Raw genomic sequence first — 10,244 nt, 5'->3', positions numbered from 1 at the left:
AGTACGATTGCTGCTTCATTTGACAACTCAGTCATCTTAAAGTTGAAGATTGTCTTTAATTTGTGCCTATGCAGTTTTTTCAAAAGAACAAGGAACAGAGCAACCAAAACCTCAACAGCTACAATACCAAAGATGAGGATTCTCACTACTTTTCTTTCAGTTCATTGTCTCCTCTTGCACGACTAAATGCATATAGCACCATTGATCTGTGTACAGGTAATCACTTCTGTTTCTTTGAACAACCAAAAGGGTGGGTTTATTTATGTTTTTCCTGTTTCTGCCCCACACGGGATCTCTCCAAGAGCTGCATGGACTCCAAGTGCAAGATGTTGGGATACTACGCTGGTACGTCTCCTCTCTCCAGAGCCACCTAGGAAAAACGTGTCGGTTGGGTATGACTTGTTCTGTCAGGTAGAGTTGGTCTCCTGTATGCCTAGAGCTTTGAACAGCCATCCTTCTGTATGTGAAATCAGTTGAGTAACCTACACTCTTCTTTCTCTTCCCCAGGGATAAAACTTGCAATATATATGTACCGATTTATGTCATTGTGAGTGCTGAGCACCGCCACAGCCTGGCTTACTGAGATCAGATCCCGATCTGAACCAAAATTGAGGTTTCAGCAGTTCATGTGGCAGTTTAGTAGTTTGTTTTGACATATTAAACGTCATGTTGGTTGATCAAAGTCATGATGATCCAAATCATGACATGCAGACCTGGGTCCAAATTTATCTTCAGAGCTGGAGTGCAGTGGTGCCATTTTGTTCTATCTCTACCCTTAAATGAGGGCTTCTTTTTAACTATTTTGCAAAACTGCTGCAGTCATTTTCCAATGCTTACATTTAAAAAAAGAAAGAAAATCAAAAAGCCTTGTCTGCTCAGGACAGGAAAGGTTTCTGAAAAGTAAATTCAGGATCCTCACAACTAAACTGACAGCACATACCTGCTCTGGGAATCAAAACATCCTTCAACATAGATTTCCAGACAGATTGTGCATGATTCGAAAATGATCCAAAGAAGCCTCATATTCAGACATAAAATAAAGCTGCCAAAAAATGGTTCAGGTCTGGGCTGATGCGTACCGATGCCGCTGGGTATTTGACTGAGAAGTTCTGAGTCAGCACTAGAACACTACTCAGCTGTAGAGCAGGGCCCAGCTGAGGTGGTTTGGTCATGTTGAAGTTTCACACTTCATTCCCATGCAAGAGGGTCCCCTCAAACCAGCCTCTCCATGTGCATTTTGAGTGTGGCATTGCCCTCATGGGAAATGTCTCATTCTGAAAATGTCCTGCCGCAATCTGCAGCAATGTCAGGCGATGCTGGGTTTCGGCCGCTTTTCTCATGCTCCATTCCATAGTGCCCTTGCAACCACTGCAGGAGATGACGCACCGCCAGTGAAACCCAGCCTGCCGTCCCTTATGTCCCCTTCTCTTAGTGCAGTCGCAAGGCAGAGAAGGGCATCTTGGGCGAGGAGAGTCCCAGGCGTCCTCTAAGGCGTGTGCTTGGCAGTCCGTGTCCCACCGCAGAGATGGGCACGTGGGACACTTCGCATTAGGGACATCCACAGGCTGGCAGTTTTGCCCCCCGCGTCCCACCATCCTTAGAGGCAGCGAGGAGCCTGCCCTGGGCTTCTCGTGAAGTCTGTGAGCAAAGACCTGGGCTTTTTATTTCTGTTCAGGGTTCATCCCAATAGCCGTAACGAAGTAAGTCCAGATCAACTACTGAATTATAAAAATATGTATATTTAATGAAATCATTAATTTTCTCCAAATTGTGGAAGTTCTTGTTATGCAATATTATGGCTTAAGTTCTTGCCTCGATCTTTCAAATGTTGATCCGCAATCTCACACTGGGAACAATATAATTATATGGACTGAGTAGTACTGAGCCCGATGTTACTGCCCGCACTGCATCATTTGTTTAGCAAAACGCGTGAGGCTTCTCTGTGCTGGGGATTGCAAATATATCAACACCCATGTTTCCTCCATATTTGACAAAAATCATTTTCATCTGAACATCTGAAAATACTGCTGCATTTTTTATCCCTGCATCTTTCATGGCCCTATGTTACGTCTTCCATTTCACTGTCAACTCTTGTAGGCTTTTATGTAGCAGATGTCTCAGAAGAGTGTCGATAGCATATACTGTGGGTAGATATATTTGTATGTACATGTATGAGCAGAATATATGCTATATTCTGCCCATACTAAAAAATCAAATAGATATGTTACATTTATATACCATATATTTATGAATCTGTAGAGCTGTGTAATGTAACTTGTTCCTTTTATTTACTCTGATACAAAAGACTAGTATGTACAGATAGTATCCCAGCATCTTCCATACCGTGTACTTGGAGTTACTACCATGGGCACATCCAAGATGAATTCAACTTTCAAGAAACCTTGGATATTGTTTAATCATCCGTGAAGGAACAAAGAATGTGCTTGATGACTTCGGTTGAATAGCTTTATTCTGGATCTCTCTTACCTAAAGCTGAATCCAAAGACCTGAGAAGGACTAAACCAGCAAACTACGCTCAAACCTGCATAAGGGAATAGGGATCTCCTCTTCCAAAGCAAGACATGGTAACGACATGGTATTGCAAAGGCTGCGCTAGCTTCGGACAAAAACCAATGTTTTTCTTGCTTGTCACAATACCTAAGTATTTTTAAGACATGGGGAAACTTTATACTTGGCCTCCTTTATATTTATTAAGGGGAATTTTTATTGTTTAAATTTTTTAAAAAGGCAAAGCTTAAAATGGTTTTATTTTTTTCCAGACACTTGTGGGTTTTAACCCAATATATTATCTATCAATAATGTAATTTATTTAATTTAGTCTTAGAGTAGGTCCTGAAATCTCTGTTCAGTCTAAATCACATTGAGTTTCATTTTAGCTTTAAAATTCAATGGGAGTTTTGGCTGAATACAGACTGCGGGATCAGGCTCCAATGTTAGTTATTTGTAACTATTTAATTCAATGATTTATGCATTAATTTGGGATTAATTTTGCTTATTTATCCATTTTACTGTTGTAGCGCATCAGAGATGCGAAGCCTATGTTAGTAAATACACTTAAAAGTTAGTATTGCTTCATAGAGCAGCCAGGTTCTGTTACAGACAGGAGAAAAATAACAAGTTACATAAAACAGCAGTCTAGTTTTAATTTCTTCTTTTAGTTGATTTTAATTGTTTAAATATCAAAGTTTAAATTATTTAAGTTAATCTCTTCCCATTTGATTAGAAAGTGCGACGTACCTTTATTATGGCACATAAAGCCTTCATAATATAACTTATTTATTTAACTTATTCATCATCACCTGATGCCCTTGTATAGTTTTTATTTTTTATTTAGAATTACCTTTAAAGCACTACAGCTGATTTCCTGTAAGAACAACAGAGCGAATTTTGAGGACAAGCAATGAATATTCAACCTAAAACTGTGCATTCAGAAACAATAGGAAAAAAAAAAGACACTGGGATACTTTGCCTGAACTTTGTGGCTTCTTAAAACTTAAGCTGGGGGAAAAATAATACATGCCAAGCAAAAAGAGAGAAACCCTTAAACTAGCTGCTTCCAAGAATGAACTTCTGTGTGTGTAAAAAAAAAAAAGAAAAAAAGAAAAAAAAAAAAGGAAACAAGAAAAAAAGAAAAAAACCTTTCTATTTCTAGTGAGAACCAAAGAGGCTACCTCACTGACTTTTTCCATTTGTAATTTTAATCGTGTTGATGATACCAAAGATACCAAAGATTTCTTTCTCTGTGCGGTCTGCATTTTGCTTGTGCTCTTTTATAGTTTCAACTGTTCTCTCCTACTTACAGTAATGTACAGTTGCAACCCAGATACCCAAAGAAATACTTCTTGTGGAAGCTGCCAATTCTGGTGAGGACATTTTCTGTGTTTCCCTTACGCCTCCCTGCCAGCCAAAAATGTTTGGAGACATGAAACCATTTCACGTCCTTCCCCGCACCAAATTCCGGTGGATGGAGCAGTTGTGTTGACCTGGAGGCGAATCCAGGCTTTGTCCGGCAGCCGATTCCTTGGGGAAAGGGATCTGCATGCTGCCACCTGCAGAAGTCCTGCTTAAGTATTTATGGGTGTGCATTTGCATCAGCAGCAGAAATTAGCATTAGAAATTATTATTTTCAAGTAATGCCATCCTTGAACATAATCTAACGGGCTGCTCTGTGGGCCCCAACGCTAGCAGAGCCCACTGCTGACAGCTAGTCTGAGGGGAGGGGGATTCTTCTTAATTTTGGCCATCTGGACACCAAGCAGCCAGCCCTTTGCTCGGACGAAGCCCGATTAGCCTGGCCCACACACGTGCGCTGCGTCTCTAATGAACCCAGTGGGCACAGCAGATAGAGAGGCTGCTCTCTCCTGCTTACGTTTTGTTGTTGTTTGCAATTACAGTTTTCGTATGAAAATCAATTAATTATTTTTCTCAAGTTAGCAATGAAACAAAGCTACATTAAGCTCCATTAGTATCATATTCCTAAGTGATTACTTAAAAGTTGGTTGTTTGTCTTTGGGGAATTAGTGGTGCCCTTTAGCATTTGTTTCTTTTAGCCTGTTTTATCCTGTTTATAAGACTGAACCAAATGCTCTGATGAGCTGAATCCACTCCTGGGCACTGCTTGCTCTTCCCACCGCTCTGTACCTCTGCAGCTTCCCACGGGCCCGTTCAGACACACGTTCAGCTTTTCTTTAGGAGCCCCCCTAATCCTGCCACTAGCAGAGCCTGTTCCGCAGTAAAAACAAGAAGAAGATGAGCACTGGCTAGTAGGTAAATTTAAAAGAGGAAAGAAAACTCATTCAGTTTGCAGGTGTGCACTTTTGGCTGAGCTTAAAAGCTGGTTTATAAATCCCTGGACCTGCCCTGCATGGGTACAAACACCTTGATTTAATGACCGTTAAGGCAGGTGACACTCACCCCAGCACAGCATCTCCTGCGTTGGCGAGATCCCGCGTTAGTGCAGAGCCCGGATGAACCACGTCCCAGGGTGGGACGGGGGCCATAAGCCGGCGCCGCCGTCAGCTGCAGGCGCTTGAGCCTTTCCCTAAGAAATCTGCCTGAGCAGTGCCTTTGGATTCACATAGATTACCAACAGCTCAATACAAAAGCTCCGCTTTAATTAAATGTTGCCTTTTATTTTGTATTTCTTTTTGGTTTTAAGTCTGTATTGGAAAAGATAGGGACTTGACAAGTGTGCTTTTTATATCTATATATATATATATATTCCTTCAATAAAAAGCTATAATAATTCTCAGGATGCCTTCTGGGTGTGGAGGAGACGATCTGTCCTTGTGGTAGGTGAAACCTTCCCGCCGTGCCCCTCTCCACCCCTGCACAGCACGGACGGGTGGCAGGCCGGACACAGAAAATCCCCAGAGCTGGCAGGGTCCTCTGCAGCAATCGCGTTTCTTACCAGACTCATGCTTCACTTGCAAAGTGTGACATTACCATGGGACGAGTGCCTTGCTTGAACCAAAGCAACGATTTTGCCAGTCTAGACCTCTCTGTGCTTTTTTTTTATTCTTCCTGTGAATACCTCAGCTTCAACTGGGCCGCCGAATCGTACCTGGTGGGCTTTTTGTACTGTGGTGCTTTGCAATGCAGCCCTGCAAAGAACAAAACTCCTAATAATACCAAAGGCTCCTCTCCTGCCTCCTCTCCTCCTTCTCCTTCTCCTTCTCCTCCTTCTTTCTCCTTCTCCCTCTCCCTCTCCCTCTCCCTCTCCCTCTCCTTATCCTTATCCTTATCCTTATCCTTATCCTTATCCTTATCCTTATCCTTATCCTTATCCTTCTCTATTTCTTCATGGTTCCAAAGCTTTAATATAAAACTGGGCATGTTGGCAACGCAGACCGTGCAATCCCTTACCGAATTTTCTCAGATATACCTCATAGAGAATAGTTGTTTAGAGTAATGTTATTATAGCGTATGTAATAAATTATTCACTGTTTCTTTTTGGTAACTGTGATTTAAAAAAGAAAAAGCTTTATACGTTTTAGGTTGTGCTTTTGTAATAGACGGAAAAGGTGCGCTTAAAAATGTACGTCAGTCTTTCTTCCCGTTGGGTTTTTTTTGTTTATTATGGATTGGGGAAAAGTTGCAGAATGAGCCCAAAGTTTACAGTTTCATATTTTGCTGAAGAAACAATCTGTGTTAATTTGCTCTGTTGAAAAAAAAAGAAAAAAAATATTATTTTCTACATTTGTGCTACTTGGTCTGAACAGCTATTTGTTCTGTGTGACGGTGTAGTATTATAATTAGCAACTGCCAATCAGCGCTACCATTTTTATGCATGAGGCAAAACCTTAGCAGTGTGATGCATCGTGGTTCTTAATGGCAACTTCTTTTTTTGAATTTGAAAATAGGTCTTTTGGTTTGATGGTATTTATTTATGCATGGAGCCTGTTATCTGTTAGCAGTTGTGGCGCAGTTGTGTATACATTTAAGCTGTGAAAACATGCACAGTTTTGCCTCATACGATTAAGTACTGATAAGAACTGATATTTAGATCAGTTCTCATCTATCCGTGTTTTAAACACAGACGCCAATTGAATTCCAGTTAAATTAGGTTTTTATTAGAGGAAAAGTTTGGCCAATTAGCAGCTTTTTCCTAGCCAATTTGATTCGTCAGTCAGTCACTTCAAAATACACGTCTTGCTCAAAACGGAGCCAACTGTGCGTTTTTTCCCAGGAACAGGAGTTACTTTGGCTTTATGGCAGACCCGCGGGCATGGCACGGGGGACCGGCCATGGTGGGCGTGCTCGGGAGCCTCAGCTGCACCCCTTGCCCCATCTGTGCCTCCTGCCCAGGCCCATCATCCCGCGTGTTGCGACGAGGCAGGCGCTCGGCCGGACACAGCCGAGTTCGGGGTCAGCGGTGCTCTCCCAGCCACGTCGCCTGTCGCGACGGACAAGCCTGCCGCGGGGCGTCAGTCCGGGCAGCGCAGCCAGACCCCTTGCGTCGCTCCTGCCTGTGCAGCCCAGCCGGTCCCCCCGCTGCCGCGCTCCTGCCGGGAGGCAGCACAAGCACCGGCTCTGGCAGCCCCATCACTCACCACCCTCCGCTCTGGGTTCAGATTTCCTAAAATGTTTTACACCCCCTTTGATTTATTCCCTCGTGTCCTAAACCGGTTCCACGCTCAAGACCCCCCAGTTTTACAGTACCGCTAGCGGACCGGCAAATTGATTGTCTTTTATATCCAGGTCCAGTTTCAGACCCTTAATGTAACCCTGACTCACTGATCGTACTGGACATAAAGCCAAATCAACTACTAAATACACTTTACTCTGCGTAGAAGAGTGCCACTTGGGGAATAGGAGTACGAAAGTCGCAGTCTTCTAACGAGGCATCTGAAGTAACGTTGGTAGAGTGTTTATATTGTCTGTCATTAAGGATATATTAGAGATGTGCTTTCATTAGTGCAAAGAAACATATTTTTATTTGGCCTTATACAGTAGATTGTGATAATGAAAGCTTTGTAATATAGTCTGTTTATTTTTTTTTCTTATTTATCTGCCAAAGACAGTAATGGATACAAGAATTTTAAATAGGGGTTTTTTTGTAAGACAGTTAATGATTGTAATAGTGTTTAATCTTCCAGAAAGCTTTATATGTTCTTCCGCAATAAGCAGACTCGATATTTGTTTTGGCAGACTCAACTCATGCTAGCAGATCCCAGACACTACTCAGATGACACGCAGTTGTTGTAATACCTACACGCTGAGTTCACCTGCATTTTTCAGTCCAAAGGCAACAAGGGGTATGTGAGACAATGACAATGTTCACTACTGTGGCCAACAGTAGATGGTCCAGCTTGCTAAAATTTGCCAAGGTACTTGTATTATGAAATTTAAGGTATATTTTATTATGTCATTTTATGTCATTTTTTAACTTTGTGGAAGGTGGTATGTTGAACTGAGTGTAAGCTGAGTTTTTCAGACAAATAAAGTAGCTAAAGAGTGAATGTTATTTTATCATTAAAGGGTTTTTACTCAATGATTTGTGCCAATAGATGTCCTTTATCTTAATGACAAGTATTACATTGCTTTCAAATTTTTATTTATAGCTATTGATGTAAAACACACACACACATATTATTTGCCAAAGTTCAATAAAGGAGGAAAACAATGCTTTTGCTTCCTTGTGCGATGAAAAGTTACTGGGTTTTTTTTTTTTCCGGGTGCCTTCTTAGTGTCTGGCTGCTCTCCACAGCCTGATCCTGCACCATGGGGTGGAGCAGAGCTTTGCTGCTCAGGCCCCCAGCGCAGGTGCGGGCTGTTACCACTGTCAGGGGTAAAGCAGAGCCGAGCACAGTCAGACTAATGCAGGACCACAGCCCAAAAATGCTACATTGCATGTAGGATCTGGCCAAGTATGAGCAAAATGTACCTGAAAAAAGATCTGACACATTCTTCTACGAACACCGCTCATGCAGGTAGTGCCAGAGACCTTACAGCAGCCTTCCAGTACCTGAAGGGGCCTACAGGAAAGCTGGAGAGGGACTTTTTGCAAGGGCATGTAGTGATAGGACAAGGGGTGATGGCTTTAAACTGGAAGAGGGTAGATTTAGATTAGATGTAAGGAAGAAATTCTTCACTATGAGGGTGGTGAGGCACTGGCACAGGCTGCCCAGAGAAGCTGTGGATGCCCCATCCCTGGAAGTGTTCGAGGCCAGGTTGGACGGGGCTTTGAGCAACCTGGTCTAGTGGAAGGTGTCCCTGCCCGTGGCAAGGGGGTTGGAACTAGATGATCTTTAAGGTCCCTTCCAACCCAAACCATTCTATGATTCTATGATTATAATGGAATAGGGACAAACCAGAGGATGGAGAGAAGCAACTTCATTATCCCGCAGATGATTTCTCAAGCGGAGCGTTTTGCAAACCTCTCCCAGGTCTCCTCTCATACAGACTTACCAGTGCATTAACCTTTTCTCCTGTTTGTCATGCGTGGTACGATGCATACGCATTGACTTCAGTGCCACTGCTCAGGGGTCTTTGCACAACAGGGACTTGGGGCTCTGGCACGGGAGTATCCAAGGTCTTTTGTAAAGAAAAATCCTATAATTATGCAGGTTGCTGAAAATGAAACAGAGCACTGTGTTCACATCTGGTAACGCCACAGCTCCTGAGCGGTGGGTAATGATACAGCTTTGCTCTAGAGGCTGAGAGCAAGAGAAGAAAATGGGATGAGCACTGCTGCCTGCCGAGCATCCTTCTTCCCATTGAAAGGGTCTTGGCCCCCCGGGACAGGGGGTGACAGCACTGGCAGTGCTTCGGAGGGGAAGCAACGGGAATGTGGCCCATCTTTCCTCTGCTGTGCCAGTACCTGGGTGCAGGACCCACGTGCTCCCGCTGTTTTCCCCAGGCGTTTTAGTCTCAGCACTGGTTTGGGGGAGGGTGTTGGGTTTGGGTCTCGCAGGTGGGACAGGCAGGAACAACTGCATTTATAAACAGAGCTTAATTACTTGTGTGCAAAATCCTCTCTCAGCCTGGCCAGGATGCATCAGGTCCTGTTCAGAGAGTGTAACTCATCTGAGGAACCACCCATCCTTCAGCAATAGTCACTGACATCACTCCCAGAGGGGCCCGCGCCGCTACCCAGGGCAAACCAGCTGAAGGAGGGACCAGCAAAGACAGAGGTCATCAACCTCAGCTTCTTTATCCTTTTCCTTTCCCAATGGCCTCTGGTTTTCCCAAGAAAATTCCAAAAATTGGTTCAGTTGGTGGTAACTCGCTGTGTACATTACAGCAGTGAAGATGTTTGTTAAAGAAGAAATCACCTTATATTTATGTAAATCATGGAATTACATGATGCACTGCATCTTAATTTACCATAAAATTAAGTAAATTATCACACTCTCATTCCCTGAAGCAGCACTACCAGAGAAGACAGGAGGTTCCTCGAGCTGAAATTTCAGGGCAAGGAGAATGTAGCAGGTTTGCATTCATTCATTCATTCATTTTATTCCAGCTATGGGCAAGTCTTTTTTGTTTTTTTCTCCTTGAGTAATCTCATCATAAGTAGATCAAATGCAAGATTAAATGAACAAGGAAAACCACTTTCCTATGTTTATCTCTTAAAAAAAAAAAATTCCCATTAAAAAGGTCCTTTCCTTCCTTAACCTTTTGACAGCGTCAGAAGAGTCACTCCAGATGCCATTCCTCTCTCTGCCCACTGGCAGGGACTGTCGGTTGGCCACCCCAGGGGACCCAGGCGTAGGGCCCTG

This window comes from Aptenodytes patagonicus, chromosome Z, assembly GCF_965638725.1.
Source record: "Aptenodytes patagonicus chromosome Z, bAptPat1.pri.cur, whole genome shotgun sequence".
Taxonomy (NCBI): Eukaryota; Metazoa; Chordata; class Aves; order Sphenisciformes; family Spheniscidae; genus Aptenodytes; species Aptenodytes patagonicus.
This window is presented reverse-complemented; position numbering follows the sequence as displayed.